The sequence below is a fragment of the Schistocerca gregaria genome, chromosome 2, assembly GCF_023897955.1.
Source record: "Schistocerca gregaria isolate iqSchGreg1 chromosome 2, iqSchGreg1.2, whole genome shotgun sequence".
Classification (NCBI taxonomy): domain Eukaryota; kingdom Metazoa; phylum Arthropoda; class Insecta; order Orthoptera; family Acrididae; genus Schistocerca; species Schistocerca gregaria.
The window spans coordinates 561,303,080-561,321,980 of record NC_064921.1 but is presented as its reverse complement, the minus strand read 5'-3'; the positions used below and the strand labels follow the sequence as shown (position 1 = coordinate 561,321,980).

The following is an 18,901-nucleotide window of genomic DNA, read 5'->3' as shown; positions in this document are numbered from 1 at the left end:
AGACACTGCCAGAACAGTGTAGGAATGTCCACTGCTTATGCTCCAAAGTTTGGTGTTCCCAGTCACACGCCCGCATCTCGTGGTCGTGCGGTAGCGTTCTCGCTTCCCACGCCCGGGTTCCCGGGTTCGATTCCCGGCGGGGTCAGGGATTTTCTCTGCCTCGTGATGGCCGGGTGTTGTGTGCTGTCCTTAGGTTAGTTAGGTTTAAGTAGTTCTAAGTTCTAGGGGACTGATGACCATAGATGTTAAGTCCCATAGTGCTCAGAGCCATTTTTTTCCCAGTCACATTGATTCACAGTGCCACCACGCTTGGAGCAAAGAAGCTGACCAATCGATGGCACACTGCTGCATCTCAGCACCAACCTCTCATTTGTTAATGTGCATTTTGTATGCAAAGAGTGGAAATTATTTGCATCAATTCTCTGTTGTTTTTTTTTTTTTAATGAAATGAGCAATGTTTCACCCATCACATTGGCAACACTACTGAGTTGCCCGTCAATGCACAATTTTTTGGAAACAGAGTGATGTGGAGCGAGACCTAAGTTTCGTAGTCATTCGATTGCTGCCCACCGTGAGAGTCACTCGTCTTCCAGCCACCATGGGTGCATGGTTTGCTGATTTTGGGGCAATGTAAATGACGCAATTTCGGTAGCATGAACCATATTCTGAGCTTCTGTTGCTTAGTTGGTTCCTAATTTGTGGTGCCTTATTGTATCATTAACACTGATTTCGTGAGCTGCCTGGATGAGCAGATCTTGTTGCAAATTCTCCACATAGTCTTCTGTACTTTTTTATAAGTCTCCCCAGCGTCAGCGTCATTTAGTAATTTGATTTGAGCATCAAAGAACATTGTTCTCTGTTGATTTATACTGTGATTTTTGTCAGTCACTAGAGCAAGTAAATATCTGTTAATCCTAGGCTTGACTTAGATTCTAAGGTCCTTTACATCGTTGTACGACTTTTTTTATGGTTAGGTGACCCACTAAAAAGAAATATACTCTGGTGCGCATCTAAACTTGTTGTTCTCACTGTGATGCACAGGTGGTCAAAGTCAGATATCAGTTATATTAAAAATTCAGGGAAAGAAAACAAGAATTGAAACCGCTCATCTAGTATGATCACAGATTTGTTTTGTGACGAGCATTGACTTGCGCTCTTCGACTCTGATCAAGAATTGGGACCCAGCTTTCAACATCCAGAGACGAATGTTACATCTTTGATTCTTATGTTTTATTTCAGTAGCTCCATCAGTTTACAACGAAGCAGATCGTACTGATAGGAAACGAGACGTAAACTTTAGTATAGCATCAACTAAATCTGCATTGAATACCTATTTTGTTTTGAATAAATCTGTTCCACGAGTACCCGCAACACAATTGCTCTGCAATATTTAGTTTTCACTCTCATATCGCAACAAACTGACGAAAGAAAACAACTGGTCATATCTGCAGTGCTACCATAGACTGTCATATGAATTATAATTGTTGTACAGTTACATTATCGTTTTGAAATCACAATAAACTTCCCTTGTTCATTTCGTTACCCATCAGCCATTTGGTCAAAGTTCCTGAATCAGGGAAGGAAGCACTGCAGAAAAATCTCTCGAGGAGCAACAGAGTTATTCAAATGATACATTAAAAATTTCCCAGCACATTACTACATCGATGTTAGTACTCTAACTTACTCATTTCGACACATTATGTTCTGCCAAGGTGGCCAAGCTCGGTTCGTTGCCGAAAGAATTCGCCCTTGGTGTCAGCAATAAATTAGTCACTTATAAACACTGCTCATTTATAAACACTGGTCATCACTCAGACCTCTGCATGTTATTCGCCTGATTTTCTACTGCACCTCTTACTGGACATGGAAGTGAATGTCCGTGACGACTTTTATGTTGGGAAGTGGACAGTGGCTGGTATCTCAAAAGAATGTATGGGATGTCACGTCGGAACAACAGTTTAGTAGCGTACAGATTGTAATCTTACCCTCCCGCACATCACCATTAAATTTTGCTTAGTGTCTTCATTAGTTTCAAAAGCATCAAGAGGCCGAAGATTTACAAAAGAAAAACTTTTTTACTTATCTTCATATTATCTTCTTGTTGGCTCCAATTCTACGTCTAGAGGTACATTCTTGAGGCTGAAATTTTGGTTTATAACATTGTGGTTTCCTGATGACTAAATAACTGATGACTAAATAACTGATGAAGATTTACCCGTACTACTCTTGAATTTTATTCTTTGTCACATTTTTCAACATCAGACCGTTTTTACAATTTCCACTTAATATTCCACAGTATATTGTTAGTGACGATCATAAAAAATAAATAGATCTGTCTCCATCATAGGAATGCCCACTACTGCTAACATTTTGCATTACTCACAATATTCCAAAGAGTTTAAAAAGCAAAAGAGTTTACAAACTTTCTTGACAAAAGTAGAATCTTTACCACAATATATCATTATCTTATAAATAAATTCAGAAATAAATTTAATAATTCACGTTAGATTGTGCAACTAATAATATAAATTTTACGTATACCAGAAATTTAGTAATTTCAAATATTTTAAAAGAAGAGTAATTTTACGTGCATCGATTGTATCAACTTAATTTCTTTTTATACATTTTAACGTGAAATATAATACATCGTATACAGAAACGTGAAACGTAATACATCGTATACAGAACCAAATGAAATTATTTCAGTGAAACAGCCGAGAATGTTCACCTATACAAGAATCGACAGTATACGTGGTATTGATTATTTCTATAAAATACGGTAGTGTTTGAGGAGAGTGTCCCATTACAAGATGAAGATTTTTAAGGCATGCCAATGTAAAAGTTGTTGATTAAATTAGTTAATATTTGATGAGCATTTCTTCTGAAGATCCTTAATGAGGAGACTCTCAGGGATTTAGAACATGTTATAAAAAACGAATTTATAATGAAAATTTACAAAAAAGGTACATGCCAGTATCTCTTCCTCAGGTCATAATGAAATGGTCCTGATGGATGTGGAATAAGGAACAAATTTTCATTGAAGAGCTTGTAACAAAATTATCACAAGGCATGTGAGTGTAATGAAGTACATACGATAATTCTCAGGCCATTGTAACCACGCGCAGTCGAAGAAAATATCAGTTTACAACACTTATTTAATTTGCTGATATTATTGCACTGAAGATGTACAGAAATCAGATTGTACAGAACATTCACGTTATTTGATATTACTAATAATAGGCACATATACACATTAAAGGATCCTTCTAAGTAAGTCGTCAGTGGCGTAGGAGTTGCCTGCAAGAAATTGTTTAGGCTTTTCTGAAAGTGATCTTGATTCGTAGTTATAGCTACCTACAAGTTATTGAAAATATGTATGTCCTGAATGTTGGAACTCTCTGTGCCAAAGAAAGAAACTTTAAGTCATTTTGGAGAGCATTTTTATTTGTAGTGGTGATACCATGAAATGAGCTGTTGCTTTCAAAACTCAGATTTGTTACTCATGAGATATTTTATGAAGAAATAAATATATTGAGAAGTAGTAGTTAGTATCCCCAGTTCGTTGCGCAGGTCTCTGAGATGTATCGTTGTGTTCACATCGCAAGTAATTCATGCTACACGCTTTTGACTTCGTGAGATTTCAGCTTGGCTTGAATTAATTTACGCCAAAAAACGATCCCATAGGACGTTATGGAATCAAAGTAAGCGAGGTATATTAACTTTTTTATTTCTTTTATGTGTGACTGACAACATCTTAACTGAAAATGAAAATTTGTTTAGGCACTTGTGGTCTGTGGTATCCTCCGCCCAGTTGAATTTATTATCAAGTTGTAATTCCAAGAACTTAAGACTATCAGCCACTTCTATTTTTTTAGTTATATTTTAGACATGTACTGGAGAGTGTCTTTTCGAAGTTTAATGAGAAATAATTTATTAATGCCAATGAAATAATCACTAACTGATCTTTCTACAACTATGCCAGATTTGCAATTTGTTGCAATGCTTGTATTATTTGCATACAAAACAAACTTGGCATCGAGTAACGTGACTGATAAAGTCCATATACATTACAGAAATGGATTTATGGATATGCATCTATGTTCAACATTTTTTTCTGAACCTACTTTACCAATTTCAACCAAACTTGGTACAAATATCACTGTCTGGAAGAAAACGGCGTGGGTTTAACAGCCACTTACCTATCAAAGAGGCGAGGAAGAGGTTGAAAAAGCAGTGTAGCCCACGACACGTGAATAGCCATATTTTAGTCATCCAGTACTTGGGATCGAGAGCACTTAGTGACTTGGAATAAACTTCACATGTAGTTTCAAACCTTTACAAAACTTTTTCTCCCTGACAACCCGTCAAAATGATGAAATGAAAAAGTTTTATCGCCTACTACATTTTCGTTGTTCATCCTGTAAAACTGTCATATGAATAGTGACTTTAAAGTTTCTTACTTCTTTGCTACTAACTCTATATGGGACCAATGACGTAGCTGTTTGGTTCCCTCCCCCAAATCAGCCAACCAACTAACTATATTTATGACACATTTTTCAGACAGTATTCAGGTATACTACCAATTGCACCAGCAAAATTATATCATTGTACTACATATATTTCAGGAGACATGACGTCATAAGCACTGAATGCGCGAAAAACTGCTGCATCATGCAAGATGTTGAAATTTATTTCTTCATTGCTATTAACACAACTCACAAACCTTTCCGCAGACGGGATCCGTGGTATCACTTGCCGATACCAGCGCATGAGCGTCATAGCAGCGAAACTGCAATGTTTCGGTCGCGCGTAATCCGACGGACCCAATCGTGCACGCCCAATGAGCGTACCTCCAACAGACGCGTACCATGAGTGCACTCTGACGCTGCAATGGTTAAAATGGCTTGGAGCACTATTGGACTTAACTGTTGTGGTCATCAGTCCCCTAGTACTTAGAACTACTTAAACGTAATTAACCTAAGGACATTACACACACCCATGCCCGAAGCAGGATTCGAACCTGCGACCGTACCGGTCTCGCGGTTCCAGACTGCAGTGCCTAGAACAGCTCGGCCACTTCGGCCGACGCTGCAGTATAAGAGGGCCGGCGCCAGCGATTAAGCCCACTCACACATAGATCCACTTCTTCACGTGGCGCTGGGCAGAAGCTGTATACTCCTTCTATCCAGCTTTCCTACGGCGACAGCTGCCGAACCATTGTGTAGTCCATATCTCCATAACGTTGTCTACGAAATCGTACCCAACAATATCGACAGGGTGACAATTATTGATCTATATGAAATAAAATCTTCATAACTTCTGAACGGTTTGCGTTAGGACGTTCAAACTGCACTGTTGCCCGTGGGGCATGATGGGAATTAGTATGCATTGTATGATTTGGTTAGGCGAGGAAGCCCACTTTCATTTGGGATGGTTTCGTCAATAAGCAAAATTGGCGCATTTGGAGGACTGAGAATCCGCATTTCACGATCGAGAAGTCTCTTCTCTCTCAACGGGTGACTCTGTGGTGTGCAATGTCCAGTCACGGAATAATCGGTGTGATATTGCTAGATGGCACGATGAGTACCGAACGGTACGTGAAGGTTTTGTAAGATGATGTCATCCCCATTATTCAAACTGACCCTGATTTCGACGAGATGTGGTCCATGCAGGACGGAGCTCGACCCCATCGAAGCAGAAGAGTGTTTGATGTCCTGGAGGAGCACTCTGGGGACAGCATTCCGTCTCTGGGGTACCAGAGGCCACTGCCTTGGGCTTCGATTGGCCGCCATATTCTCCGGATCTGATCACTTGCGACTCCTTTTTGTGGGTTAGATTAGATTAGATTAGATTAGTTTTCGTTCCATAGATCCGTGTTGAGGAGATCCTCGTGGATGTGGAACATGTCACCTTTTTTTTATTTTTATTTTTATTGTTTTAAGCTGAAATAACAATACTAATAGTATAAATATATACAATACATCATTTGTTTCTATTAAAAAATTCGTCAATGGAGTAGAAGGAGTTGGCCACTAGTAAGTCTTTCAGGCTCCTTTTAAACTGATCTCTATTTGTAACTAAATTTTTTATGTTTGCTGGCAAATTATTGAAGATGAGTGTTCCTGAGTAGTGGACCCCTTTTTGAACTAAAGTAAGTGCTTTTAAGTCCTTGTGCAGATCATTTTTGTTCCTGGTATTGTGGGGCTGTATCTAAGACAAGATGTACAGCAATAACCTTAAAACCATTTCAAAGCTGAAAACAGCCATTCAGGATATCACTGACAGCACGATTTTCCGACACTTCTGCGGGTCATGCAGAATTTCGCTATTTGTGTGCGCCACCTCATCGCCAATGACGGCAGGCATATCGAACATGTCATAACCAACATCCGAATATCTGTAATGACGTTTACATGTTGAATAAAGTGTGTGCGCACCGTAGTTTGTAACTAATTTACGTTTTTTTTTCATATAGTTCAATAATTGTCACCCTGTACACATGCTGCTGAATACACTTAGTAAAATATATTATTACATGACACATAGTTCAGCAGGTATGACGTTATAAACAGTGAGATGGGTGAAAAAGGGCCGCACCATGCATGACGTTTTAATTTATTACTTCGTTACTACTAAATTTATCCACAAGGCATTTCGCAGACAGTAGCCACGTATACCACCGCAAGTACCCGCAAAACTATATCATTGCACAGCACATAGAACAGGAGATAAGACGTCATAAACATTAAACTGCCTGAAAATGAAACCGTAGGTCGAAGTGCGCTAGAGACACAAGTGAAATATGTGTACAATTACATGTGAAATATGTTAACTATAAGTTAAATATATCTGACATGTGTATATGCAGGCAAATCCATGAGTAGAAAACTCATCCTAAACAGGTGGAACGACTTCAGTAATATTTGGTACACATATTATTTAGAATTTGGAGAGAAATACCGTGGCAATAAGAACGACCAGGGTCCTATTCGGGTGAGCACGATAATGTCGAGAGAGAAGGGGGGGGGGGGGGACGAGGAGGTGAACATACGGCAAGGGAGGAGGAGGAGATTAATACAGATAGAGGGAGAGTGGACAGAGAGAGGTTCAGGACGAACTGAACATAGACTGGGGAGAGGAGGAAGTGGGCAGAGAAAGTAAAGAGGACGAGATGAATTAGGTAGAGAGAACGGGAGGAGGATATGGATGAAGAAGGGGTGAAGGAGAAGATGGACAGAGACAGAGGAAAGGAGGTGATGGACTAATAGGAGATTGAAACAAATACATACCTGGACTACGTCAGGTAGTCAGGTGGCATCATTAATAAACACAAGAAAAAGTAAAAGCCCAAGATAGATCCCTGTAGGATGCAGCATGTAATAAGTTCCCAGATAGATGCTGACTGACAGCTTAATGCAGGGCTCTTTCCTACTAACACCCTTTCTTTCCACACAGACAGAGTGACGAAGCCTGGAGCGCCATGGACTGACAGCTCGGCGAGCACTGTTGTGGTTTCCCACGACGTGCCAGCAAAGAGACTGGAAGAAGAAGAATCTCAGTTGCGTGTATAGTCCCACAATGGGCTTATCCATGCGTAGAGGCTCCGAGGGGAACAAATATCGCCAGATTGCATTCGTCATCTTCAAACCGGCCTAGCACCCGCGATAATGGTACGTAAAATGAATACCTCTGCTTCACACAGCCGGTGATTTGGACAGCCATCATTGAGTTACTGACGTGTTAAGGCTGGTTACCTTGCCCTGTCTTCATTACCGTCGTTTTACCATCGAAAAGACTCCCTATGGACGACATAGTAATAATCATCCCCGCGCAAAGAAACAATTGAAAGAGTTGAGAACAAATACGTCGCCAGGTGCGGATGGAATCCCAGTTCGGTTTTATAAAGAACCTGTAGACCTAACATTTATCGTGAATCTCTAGATCAGCGCAAAGTTCCAAGTGACTGGAAAAAAGCTCACATGATTCCTGTGTATAAGAAGCGTAAAATAAGGGAACAGCAAAATTACAGACCAATATCCCTAACATCGGTTTGCTGTAGAATCCTTGAACTTAATCACAGTTCGCATATAACAAATTTTCTTGAGACCGAGAATCTTATGTCCATGAATTAGTACTGTTTTAGAAAGCGTCGGTCGTGTGAAACTCAGTTTGCCCTTTCATCACATGATACACCGTGGACTATGGATGAATAATAGACAAATTTCGTATTTCTAGATTTCCGAGAAGTATTCGACATGATGCCCCCTTGCAGGCTGTTAATGAAGGTATGAGTATGTGCAATAAGTTCCCAGATATAATAGAGGCTCGAAGACTTCTTAAGTAATAGAATCTACACTCATTCTCATAAATTAAGGAAAATTGCAGAATGTGGTGCCACACAACGAGGCACTACACAAAACTGGCGCTAATAGAATAGGCACATAGGGAACACACACGACACAGATCTGTAAGTCCACGGTATTGGTGATAAGCTGAGAAAACCTTCCCGAAACACGTGCGCTAAAAACACTACTGTTTCCTGCGCGTGTTCTCCGACATCAATATGGGATATGATCACCAAACACACGTACACAGGGCGCACAACGGATTGGCATACTCTGGATCAGGTGGTCGAGCAGCTGCTGGAGTATAGCCTCCTATTCTTGCACCAGTGCCTGTAGGAGCTCCTGAAGTGTCCTAGGGGTTTGAAGACGTGCAGCGATACGTCGACTGAGAGCATCCCAGACGTTATCGATGGGGTTTAGATCTGGAGAACAGGGAGGCCACTCCATTCGTCTGATATCTTCTGTTTCAAGGTACTCCTCCACGATGATAGCTCGGTGGGGCCGTGCGTAATCATCCATCAGGAGGAAGGTGGGACCCACTGCACCCCTGAAAAGTTGGACATACTGGTGCAAAATGACGTCCCGATACATCTGACCTGTTACAGTTCCTCTGTCAAAGACATGCAGGGGTGGCAGGGGTGCACATGCACCAACCATAATCCCACCCCACACCATCAAACCATGACCTCTATACCTGTCCCTTTCTAGGGCATTAAGGGGTTAGTATCTGTTTCTTGGTTCTCACCAGATAAAAACCTGGCGAGAATCGCTGTTCAGACTATACCTGTACTCGTCCATGAACATAACCTGGAACCACTGTTCCAATGACCACGTACTGTATTCTTGACACCATGCCTTACTGGCTCTTCTGTGACCAGGGGTCAATGGAAAACACTTTGAAGGTCTCCGGGCGAATAAACCACGTCTGTTCAGTCGTCTGTAGACTGTGTGCCTGGAGACAACTGTTCCAGTGGCTGCAGTAAGGTCCCGAGCAATGCTATCTGCAGTACTCCGTGGCCGTCTGCGAACACTGATGGTGAGATATCAGTCTTTTTGTGGTGTTGCACACTGTGGACGTCACGTACTGTAGCGCCTGGACACTTTTCCTGTCTGCTTTAATCGTTACCATAATCTTGAGATCACACTTTGTGGCACATGGCGGGCCCGTGCTACGACTTGCTGTCTTTGACCAGCCTCCAGTCGCCCTAGTATTCTACCCCTACTAAAGTCATCAATATATGTTCTTTGAGCCATTTTCAAAACACAGTCACCATTAGCACGTCTGAAAACGTCTGCACACTTACTCGCTGCATTTTACTTTGACATGCACCAACACACCTCTGCGTATGTGGACTGCTGCCAGCGCCACCGTGCGACGACCGCAGGTCAAATGCACCGCATGGGCATACCCCGAGGTGATTTAAACCCTGAAACCGCCCACCAGAGCGTTGTTTCACCATGTATCAGCATTATCCTTAATTTACGTCCATGAGTGTAGTACTTTGTCCTCGCCGGCGAGTGTTCATCAGAGACAAGAATATCATCAGTAATGCCACAGTATAGTGTGATACGATCGCTGTTATTATCAATATACATAAGTGATTTGGCGGACAGAGTGCATCAGTCTGCGGCTGTTTGCTGATGAGGCTGTGGTGTACGGAAAGTAGTCGTCGATGGGTGACTATAGGAGGATACATGATGACTTAGACTAAATTTCTACTTGGTATGATGAACGGCAGATAGCTCTAAACGTTGAAAAAATTAAGTTAATACGGATGAATAGGAAAAAGAAACCCACAACGTTCGGATACACCGTTAGTAGTGTCCAGTTTGACACAGTCACGTCGTTTAAATATCTGGGCGTGCCGTTGCAAAGCGAAATGAAATGGAGCGAGCTTTTGAGGATTATGGTAGGGAAGGGGAATGGTCGGCTGCTATTTATTGGGAGAATTGTGGGAAAGTGTGGTTCATCTGTAAGGGAGACCGCAAATGGCACGCCACTGCGAACTATTCTTAAGTACTGCTTGAGTGTATCGAAGGAATTCAGAGGCGGGATGCTAGGTTCGTAATCAGTAGGTTCCGTGCTATGAAAATGCTTCGGGAATCGTTGGGGGGGGGGGGCTCTTTTAGGAGAACACTGCTGAGAAAATTCAGAGAACCGGCATTTGAGGCTGACTGCAGAACGATTCTGTTGCCTCCAGCTGTACATCGCGATATGAAGGACCACGAAGATAAATACGAAAAATTAAAGCTCATACGGAGGATTATAGACAGTCCTTTCTCCCTCGCTCTATTTACAAGTGAAACGGGAAATAAAATGACTAGTAATAGTACAGAGTACTCTCCGCCATGCATCGCACAGTGGCTTGCGGACTATGTACGCAGATGTAGACGTGGAATAGGACTGTTAGTACTGCAGGATACGTTCTCGTTACTGCGCTTCTTTTAATCGTTATATCATTTATTTTATTTTAGGATACCTTGCTAGGTTCCCTTTTAGCAGAAGCTACGTCATTTTGTGTGGTGCTAGAGACAATTTGATACTTCGACACTAACCGTCAAGTTCATGGCGCGCTGCGCTACATTTGTCTTCTATAATTCTCCTGGAGCGGCCGCTTGCAACGAACAAGATATCATCTGTGAATGCTATCAGTCTACGTACGTTATCGCTGTCATGTAACTTCAGTAGTATGGCCTCCAATATTACGTTTCAAAACTCTGAACCACATACTGACCCCAGCGAACAATCTTTTGTTATCATCTTCGTTATTTACTTTCTTGGACGTTTTACAGGAGGATATCTCTCGTCGGAGTAGTCGCTCAAGCAATTGTACAGCGCCTCTGGACACTCAAAATCCCTAAGGCGACCAAAGAAGACGGACACCACAGGTTATCGAAAGCGCCAGCAATATCAGTCACCATCGCTAGAGCGTGACTAAATATCATCATTTCAGCATTCTTCCACGGTGCAGGGAATCTTCCTCGCAAGAGACACTCGTTGTACTGTTAACCTGAGTAAATATGTAATTGGTCACATAAGGCTTGTGCTACTTCTGCAGGGTTCCAATACGGTCCTGGAGATTCTTTTCCAGTCTCAAAATCATTTGCCTAATTTCTTCTTGTGAGAAGGAGTACACAACTTCACTGTTTTTACTGTCTTCCCATAAAATTTTACGTAACCTACCCTGATTTGTATCGCCTTCTTCTGCATCGTCAGGGAGCAGTGTTTCCATTAGTAGGACACCTGACTGTTCCCTACGTGCTGTTACCGTCGCATCATAACCTTTGAGCCTGGATAAAAAGACTATCGGTGATCGGATATTCTCGCAGTTATTCTTGTATGGTATACCCTAGGGATTGGTTTCTAAGTTAGACTCTACGAATTGCTTCCCTCGTTCCATTTTGGTTTTCCGTAACTCTTCCGCAAAACATCGTTCACTTACATATATCTGTGCAGCCTTCGGATTCTTTCGTCTTGGATTGTGTAGCTCTGATATAGCTTCCTGGCACTTCTCGCTTCACTTCTTAATTTCTGCAGCGAAGGGACTCTTCTAGAAGGACCTCTCCTGACAGTATTGACGCCTCCACTGATCCATACATAGCCACTATGTTCTTGTGATTTAACATCTGCATCACCACCCAGCCTTCCCGGGCACTGAAACACCCTTCTCTCTTCTTCCCAGTTAGCCTCCTTGATGTTGTTTTTGGGCCTTATGTCCACTTTTTCTACTGTATCTCTGTATTTGAATACGAATGGATTTCTCTTCCAGTAATAGTACGCTGTACAATATTATAATCAATCGATGTGTTCAACTGTTGTTCTGGCCAGCACATTCTCCAGATGTCTCATCTCGAGAAAATATCTCGTCATGGGTTATGAGAGACTGGCGCGACACTACTCACCAGCCACCGTGATTGATGAACTCTGGCACAGAGTTGAAACAGCATGGAACAAGCGCACTCCTATCTGCCACCCAAATGCAGTTCGAGTCGATGCCCAGCTGGGCAAGTGCTTTTCTTCTTGCAAGAGGCTACAGCCCTGTGTACAAAATTTCGCACACTGTATACGCGACATGTCCTACATATTAAATCATGCGATCTTCTTAATCCTACGGATATCGAAAACAAAATTTCATTATTTGTTTTCTTTTCTGGCTTCGCAGTTTTAATGGGCAGCAGTCAACTTCGGATCAGCAATGCATTCCCCCTGTTTCCATTTTAATGCAACTTTGTTACATAATAGTTACTGTGTAGGATTATACACGATCCAGTCAAATTAATGTGACCATCGCCCATGTTCGACGTCAATATGTAATAACCACATACAGACGGCAGGTGGCAGCACTAGCAGTTGTTGTTGTTGTGATCTTCACTCCTGAGACTGGTTTGTTAGGGTATATAAAGCGTGTTGGGGAGACGTGAAAAATTGTGCAGTCGTTGTCGTATTGCGGGAACGGGGCGATTTATCTGAGGTCCAGAAGGGCATAATCATTGGTGCTCTGTATAAAGGTGGAAGCATTTCCTAAACGGCTGAGTTTGTATACTGTTACCGTGCCGCCGTGGTTAAAGTACTTTGTAAGTGGAAAAATCACATTATCCAAACCCGACGCCGAGGCAACTATTGTGCGTCACTAGCCATTGATAACAAGGTGATCGATGACTGTGGAAATGTGTACAAATGAATAGACGTGCAACTGCTGGGAAACTGACCACCCAGCCTACCAGCAATATCTCCTCAACGATGTTCAGCGAAGATTGCTGCATATCCGCAACAGGAGCCTGGTTCATGCACCCATGCTGACTGCTGTTCGTCGGCAACAAAGCCTGGAATTTGCCCGCCAATACGCCAACTAGGCGTCCATTGAGTGGCGACCGGTGGTCTCTTCAGGTGAATCACGTTTTGTGCTCCATTGGATAGATGGCCGTTTTCGTGTAAGGTGTGAAACGTTTGAAAGAAAAAAAAAAGGTTCAAATGGCTCTGAGCACTATGGGACTTAACATCTTAGGTCATCAGTCCCTTAGAACTCAGAACTATTTAAACCTAACTAACCTAAGGACATCACACACATCCATGCCCGAGGCAGGATTCGAACCTGCGACCGCAGCAGTCCCGCGGTTCAGGACTGCAGCGCCTAGAACCGCACGGCCACCGCGGCCGGCTGAAAGCAAACAGCCTGCAACAATCGTTGAATGTGCCCTTGCAGGAGGCATTCCCTGGGTGATCTCGCCATTCTGGAATGCACAACGGAATAGTGCATCTGGCAGTGTAAGTGTGTGGTTTGAAGAGCACCAGGATGAGATTACCCCTATTACTCCTGCCACCAAACCCCCTGGATTAAAACTCAATCGAGAATCTCTGGCACCATCTCGATCGGGCGGTTCGTGCCATGGAACCTCATCCGAGAAACCTAGCATTGCTGGCCATGGTACTGGAATCGACCTGGCTCCACATCCCTGTCGGTACCTTCCAGAACCTCACTGACTCTCTTCCTGCATGGCTTGCAGCGGTCCGCGCCGCAAAATATGGTTATTCAGGTATTTGATAGATGATCACATTAATGTGACTAGGCAGTGTAAAAATCTAGTGTGGCACACAAAGGTTTTTTTCTTTGATTTATTTGTTCCCCTTTTTTTTGTTTTTTGTTTTGTTTTACTGAGCTCTAGCCCTGCACAAAATGGGGGGAAAGAGCCGTATTTGCATTTTCAGCTACCAGTAAGCAGAGCTCCAGCCCATGAATTCTCACTGCGCTACGCAATACGGAGATAAGTGGGTTTTGGGATGTTTGCTACAGCGCACCGTCTGGACACCAACGGAAGTAAGAGAGTATCTTCCTCACTCGACAAATAACATGCTTCCAGGCGCCACGTCATTGTGCTCGTCGTACACAGACAAGAAAAGATGTAATAACGTACGAACCAAATATTATTATTATAGTAACATAGTAATTAGTCTAAGTGGCACTAATACCAATGATAAGAACAGTTTCTAGGTGATGTTGCCCAATTTAATGTCTGAATAGAATCACAAATTCACATTTTCATTTCAGGATCGCCAGTTTTCTCTCACGGAAAAAATAGCCAGCTACAGCGATGACGAGAACTGTATGCTCTGCTGGACAATGTTTATTGCAGTATCCTTGGAATTTTTCTCGACGCATCTGTTTGTGGCGCTGGAGACCCAAATGTACATCTATTTCCCGTAGTTAGCTTTGGGGAGAGAGAAATAACCTATGCTGCCGGTAATGGCATAAGATGACTGAAAAATCTCCTTTCCAATAATAAATATTATATGCAGAGATTTCTTTTTATTATGAAATTATGTTTTGATGAATATGACTCAAACAGCTCCAACAACTGAATGTCGTTATGCTATACAACACGTAAAAAATATTATGATGTTCTGTTTGTAGCAAGCATGTAGAGATAAAAAAGCAACGCAAGGGAGAAAGACTGGAGACGTTCAAATACACACATCAAAAAAAAGTTTTGCATCACCTCGGTTCCGAGAGTTCCGGAACATGTACAGAAAATTGGAATAGAGATCAACATTAACATCATTTCCGCCATTTTTATTGCTCATGAAAACCACACATTGCATGTTGTACCACCATACAGTGAGACCTTCAGAGGTGGTGGTCCAGATTGCTGAACACACTGGCGTCTCGAATACCCAGTAGCACGTCCTCTTGCATTGATGCCTGTATTCGTCATGGCATAGTATCCACAATTTCATCAAGGCACTGTTAGTCCAAATTGTCCCACTCCTCAACGGCGATTCGGCGTAGAGCCCTCAGAGTGGTTGGTGGGTCACGTCGACCATAAACAGCTCTTTTAAATCTATCCCAAGCATGTTCGATAGGGTTCATGTCTGGAGAACATGCTGACCACTCTAGTCGAGCGATGTCGTTATCCTGAAGAAAGTCATTCACAAGATGTGCACGATGAGGCGAACTGTAGTCCACGAAGACGAATGCCTCGCCAGTATGCTGCCGATATGGTTGCACTATCGGTCGAAGGATGGCTTTCACGTATCGTACAGCCGTCATGAAGCCTTCCATGATCACCAGCGGCGTACGTAGGCCCTACATAATGTCACCCCAAAACAGCAGGGAACCTCCATCTTGCTGCACTCGCTGGATAGTATCTAAGGCGCTCAAACTGACCCGCATGCCTCCAAACACGTCTTCGGCGACGGTCTGGTTGAAGGCATATGCGACGCTCATCGGGGAAGAGAATTTGATGCCAATCCTGAGCGGTCCACTCCGCATGTTGCTGGGCCCATCTGTACCGCGCTGCACGGTGGCGTGGTTGCAAAGATGGGCCCTGCCGTGGACATCTGAAGTGAAGTTGCACATCATACAGCCTATTGCACACAGTTTGGATCGTAACACGGCGTCCTATGGCTGCACGAAAAGCATTATTCAACATGGTGGCGTTGCTGTCAGGGTTTCTCCGAGCCATATTCCTTAGGTAGTGGTCATCCACTGCAGTAGTAGCCCTTGGGCGGCCTGAGCGAGGCATGTCATCGACAGTTCCTGTTTCTCTGTATCTCCTCTATGTCCGAACGCCTGTACACTTCCCTTGATGAGAACCCTTTCTGGCACAAAGTAACAGTGTGGACGCGATCGCACCGCGATATTGACCGTCTACGCATGGTTGAACTACAGACAACACGAGCGTGTACTTCCTTCCTGGTGGAATGACTGGAACTGATCAGCTGTTGGACCCTCTCCGTCTAATAGGCGCTGCTAATGCAGGGTTGCTTACATCTTTTGGAGGGATTTAGTGACATCTCTCAACAGTCAAAAGGACTGTGTGCGTGATACAATGTCCACAGTCAACATCTATCTTCAGGAGTTCTGGGAACCGGAGTGATGCAAACCTTTTTTTGATGTGTGTAACTTACGGAATGCACCCGGAAAACGCAATGGATTCCCGCCACTATTTCAAAAGGTGAATTGCATAAACGCTACGAGAGACCGCTATGCACAACAATTTAAATCCCCGGTGGACGTGGCTGCGTTGGCGTCGAAACCAAACGATGCCGTATGCTTAAAGACAACATACATGGTAAACAACTACCGCCACTACACAACCAGAGATGACCAACAACAGGTATTACTCATAGTTAAACACTATCCAGCAACAAATAAGTAAGAGGCCGTCCTTCCGTCGTTTAACGGGTGAGAGAACAGGATTTCAAGTAGATTTTAAGTACAAACTTATGTCTCTATTGATGAGATCTTTTGCTAGTCTTCACTCAACAGAATCCTTATTAAGCTATCCATTCTAACTATTCCATTAATTTTAGGTGCACTCCAGAATCGTTATAACGGTCATTCACGGCCCTACTGGATTAGAGGTTTCGCGCCATCGATATGGAAGTCACTGTGAGAGATGAATCGGAACTCGATGAAAACAGAAATCGGCAGTACCCTTACTTAAGAAATCGTTTCAGCATCGGCCCCACATGATTAAAGAATACCATGGAAAATGTAATTCAAAATGATCAGTTGGAAAGATGAAATTCGCTCTTCTCTAACACGATATGTCTTAAGCACTCCGCCATTTAAAGTGGTGAAGCGAACGGGAACCGTATCAAACTACTCGAGAGACATTACAAAAAGATGACATCGCGATAACTTTGCACCTCTCACCTTAACAGATTGGCGACGTGCTGGCGAAGTCAAGTACGCATGCGCTGTGACGCATTTCGTGTATCTGCGTCAGTGGAACACAGCCGGTGAGCGGGACCCACAGTCCACATTCGAACAAGACTCCGTCCCGGAGACGTTCGTGCGCGTGGAGCGGACATCGAGAACCACGTAGGAAGACGGTGAGATTGCTGACACGGCCGACAGCTCATTCTCCACAGTTTCCGAGGCGTGCTGGCTCGTCAGACAGGCAGCTTGCTGACGTCACAGAGAGCGTCTGCGTCTGCGCCGGACCACACCGGTCACGCAGCTTTGCTCCCTCAACGTCAGCTGCACTGAGGACGTCCTCTTATTTTTTTCGACGGTATCGAGCTTAGCAACCTTGTCACATTTTCCACTCATTATCGTAACATCCGGAACGGAATGGCCGAGATAACTATGTCCCCTGTGTAGAAACATACAGCGACAGCAGATTCTCTGGAAAGACGTTTTGCTCCGAAACACTTTAATTTCTTGGCTACGTCTGCGATAATCATTTAGGCGGCACTTTCTTTAAATATCTGAACTGCCCTACTCCAACAGTTTGTCGTAGGTCGCGGGAACAACGAAGTGTGCGACGTGCCTGGAAAAAGGGACAGGTCGTTCCAGTCTATAAATAGCGACGAAGAACAAATGAGCACAACCGCAGACACGCGTCAGTGTATCGTGTAATGACGAAAGGCATTTTGTGGTCACCCAGGATGACTTTTCTAGAGATGGAGCAACATTTTTGTAGGAATCGATATGATTACTGCACGCACCGACCACGTGAAATCCAACTTGCTCTGTTCTTTCATGAGATCCGGAAGACAGAGGAAAGCAGTGTTCCATTTGTTGCCGTGTCTCTTGACTTGTAGAAATCCTTCATTCAGGTTTATTGAAATGGTACTATTGGAGTGTAGTTCGTACAAACGAAAGATCAATGACAAAACATTTCTTCGTTAGTAATGTTCCAAGGCCTCAGCACTTACGAACTTAGATTAACAAAATCGATATGAGCTTCGTCCAGGGTTCGCAGACGTGACCTGAGGGTCTACAGAAATGCTCAACAAATAGGAGTGGGAGGCGTTACAAGAACTCCAGTGTGCAGTGCAGAGAACTGTAGTCAGAGGGTTCCACAAACTCTCATTCTACGGGAATGAGTCAAGAAACATATTACTTCCTCCAAAAGTCATACATGGTAAGGACCACGATGGTAATATTACATTAAACTAAGCGTGGTGGATTAGAGTCACTCGATTCAGTTATGTTGCAACTGGATTCAAATCCGAGTCCGTGGTTTTCATTAACCGCTTAGGACAATTGCAGTGACACTTCCTTCGTAAAGGAACCAACCACTTTCCTTCGCCATTACTGGCCCGTCCTCGCTTGTGCAGCACTGCTAATGACACTGTCGTGGTTTTAACGTCTACAAAAATTCAAGCTTATTTAGTTGAGTACCGATAACCGTTACTTCCGCTTATCAAAGTGAAAGGAACATGCAAGAGGAAGGGATAATTACAGCAAATCACAGACCCTCCACAACAAACGGTGCAGGCTGTTTGCTTTCAGCCGGCCGCGGTGGCCGTGCGGTTCTAGGCGCTGCAGTCCGGAACCGCGGGACTGCTACGGCCGCAGGTTCGAATCCTGCCTCGGGAATGGATGTGTGTGATGCCCTTAGGTTAGTTAGGTTTAAGTAGTTCTAAGTTCTAGGGGACTGATGACCACAGATTTTAAGTCCCATAGTGCTCAGAGCCATTTTACAGTCGTGAAATGGTCGTACGGGAAAATCCCAACTTCATAGCTACCTCGGAGATACTGTGTCCGATCGCTTGTGCGCCAACTGTAGCACCACATTCAAATTCATTAAAATCTTGACTTGAT

General features: G+C 43.4%; 1 protein-coding gene across 1 annotated transcript in view; it reads right to left on the bottom strand.

The window, feature by feature from the left end:
• The window catches only part of LOC126332472 (sterol regulatory element-binding protein cleavage-activating protein), a 298,242-nt gene extending 281,027 nt beyond the window's left edge, over positions 1–17,215 (bottom strand). Inside the window, exon 1 of the mRNA XM_049996613.1 lies at positions 17,003–17,215. The gene's annotated coding sequence lies outside the window, so the exon portion shown is untranslated. The remainder of the gene's footprint in view (positions 1–17,002) is intronic.
• Positions 17,216–18,901: the final 1,686 nt, after the last annotated feature.